The sequence below is a fragment of the Malaclemys terrapin genome, chromosome 1 (genome assembly GCF_027887155.1).
Source record: "Malaclemys terrapin pileata isolate rMalTer1 chromosome 1, rMalTer1.hap1, whole genome shotgun sequence".
Taxonomy (NCBI): domain Eukaryota; kingdom Metazoa; phylum Chordata; order Testudines; family Emydidae; genus Malaclemys; species Malaclemys terrapin.
In genome coordinates, this window is record NC_071505.1 from 90328002 (window position 1) to 90331024 (window position 3023).

The window sequence follows — 3023 nt, forward strand, 5'->3', positions numbered from 1 at the left end:
TGCAAAAATATTTTGTTGCAAAACAAAAGCATCTCCTGTTTGTCACAGTGTGTTAAATTGTCTCCTCGCACACCAAGAGGAGACCCTTAGATCTCGAAAATTAGATAAGATGCTTCAGTCTGAGCTAAGTAGTTGCTGCTCTTATCAATTTCAAAATAAAAAAATACAAATAAAATAAACTATTTCAGCTATTCTATTATGTCACAATCTGATCTGAGTAAATGTGATAGGATACCTCATATTATGCACTCCTCCTAGTGACACTCGCCAATGGATCTCCATCCTCCACCCACCGTGAGGTAAGTAGGAGCGGATCATTATTATCCCTACTTGAAAGACGGAGAAGCTAAGGTTGAGAAAGGAGAATTGACTTGTCTTAGGTCACACAGCCAGTCAGTGGCAGAGTTGGGACTAGGACCCAAGATCCCTGATTTTCAAACTAACCATCGGATCTTGAATTTGCGTGCAGGAGGTGAGCGCCGGCCAGGCAGGCCAAGCTTCAGAGCCAAGCGTGGGCCCCGCCCACTGGCGCCATGGTAACCCCTGACTAAGGCGCCACTTTTGGAAAATGTGCTGAGGGGAAGTGGCTGTTTCCCCTGCACACACCCCCCCCCACACCTACGCTCCTGGTGGGGATCACTGCCGGGGCACTATTTCAGCCCCACATTTTTGAGTGGACCTCCCACAGTGGGAGCTGCAGAGCACTCCCCCGCGACACACAAACACACACACCCTGGTGTTGGGAGGGGAACAGGGGAAAGGACAAAAGAAGCAAGAGAAGAAAAGAAAGGAGGGAGGGCTGGAGGAAAAGGTGAAACAAAAAGGACAAATCCCAATGTCACCAGTGATTCTAAGGGACAAAATCCCAGGTGCAGAATAAAATTCTGCCTCCTCCAGCTCGTGTTTTCCATGCCTAGAATTCAACTCTCACCCGATGGATCAGACTGAACAGGTTTCAAACCTCGAGGAGGCTCTTACCTTCTACACAGGGACGTCTGCTTTCTAGTTCAATCACAAAAAGGGAAGGAGAAAACTTGACAGAGGTTCCTCCTGCCGCTCACGTACGTGAACCCGAATGTTCTCTCAGTCCTCAAAGAGAGACCTCGAGACAGAGACTTGCTGAAGCAAAGCCACAGGAGTCTCTGAGGTTTCCCGGGCCACTCGCCTCTGTCCTGCCTGGCTGATGTCAGCATCTCTCTGTGAGGTCACCACCTTTGACCAATAGTCTGAGGTCCTGCAAAAGGCCTTTGTGATGTCACTGCCATGCCCCTCCCTTGCTGGGCTAATGTCCTGCCCCTGGCCAGGCACCTGGGAGCTTTGAGCTACTCCCTGTGGATCACCCCACTCAAGGCGTGTTCATTCTAGGAAGCAAGCCGACTAGACAGTAAAACCTCAGACGCTGTTCCAATGCTACACTCGGTTTTTCAGAAATTAGTAGACTTGATGGCCAGAAGAGACCATTAGAGCATCTAATCTGACCCCCTGCATGTCACAGGCCTCCTGTATGACACAATAGCTACTTTGGGGGCAAACACATTCCAGAAAGGCATCTAGTCTTCATTAAATGACAGCAAGAGAGGGCGAATCCACCACTTTCCTTGGTAGTTTGTTCCTGTGGTGAATCATTCTCGCTGTTGAATATCTGTGCTTTATTTGTAATATGAATTTGTCTCTTTTCACCTTCCAGCCACTGGGTCTTGTTCTGCCTTTCTCTGCTCGATTAAAGAGCCCTTTAATACCCAATCTTTTCTCTCCATTAAGGCACTTCAACACTTCAATGAAGTCACCTTTCCAGCTTCTTTTGATAAGCTAAAGAGGTTGAGCTCTTTCAATCGCTCACTAGAAGGCATTTTTCTCCAGCCCTCAGAACATTTGGTGGCTCTTTGCTGCCCCAGCTCCAATTTCACAATATCTTTTTCAAAGGAGGACACCAAAACTGGATGCAGTATTCCAATAGCAGTCTCACTGATGCCGTGTCACCTCCTGTGATGCTATTGACATAATCTGTAACTGTATAGATTACCGTTGTGACCACTGTTATATATTTGCAGCCAATATTGTATAAAGGTTGTCGTGGAAGGGGTCTATGAAGAGGTTCTGATTGGCTGATTATAATTATGCTATCTGTATATGTGTATCAGTTTTGTAGTTGATGTTATGAATATTGGCTCTATACTGTCTGTATTTCAAACTTGTGCTATGCTTCCGGGGAACACCCCAGACAAGCTGGTGTTAGTTCTGCCTAGCCTGCTTGATGGCCCACTGAGGACCATGAGCTATACAATTGATCCATTGAGAGAAGGTAGATACACCTTTCAGAGTAACAGCCGTGTTAGTCTGTATCCGCAAAAAGAAGAACAGGAGTACTTGTGGCACCTTAGAGACTAACAAATTTATTAGAGCATAAGCTTTCGTGGACTACAGCCCACTTCTTCGGATGCATATAGAATGGAACATATATTGAGGAGATATATATACACACATACAACCAGAGGCTGTTCCATTCTATATGCATCCGAAGAAGTGGGCTGTAGTCCACGAAAGCTTATGCTCTAATAAATTTGTTAGTCTCTAAGGTGCCACAAGTACTCCTGTTCTTCTTTTTGTAGATACACCTTGTGACTCAGCAAGGCATGCAGGGACCTGCCTATGGACAGAACTCTAAGGTTTTTCTATGCCACATGCTGGATAAAGTGTCCTTGGGACAAAGAAAGCAAAGACCACACGGCAAGAGACTATAAAAGGCTGATTTCTCGTCTCCATCTTGTCTTCAATCCTGCTTCATACTTCTGGAGGGACTTTGCTATAAAAGGAAGCTCTATACAAAGGACTGAATGACCCATCCCAGCTGTGGATGTACTCCAGAGACTTGATTTGAACCTGCAGTTTATTCTATCACTGCTACAAGCCTGAACCAAGAACTTTGCCATTATTGTATGCAGGGCTGGCTTTAGGAAGTGCGGGCCCAATTTGAACATTTTAGGCGGGGCACCGACAGAGATGACTAAAAAAAAAAACACACG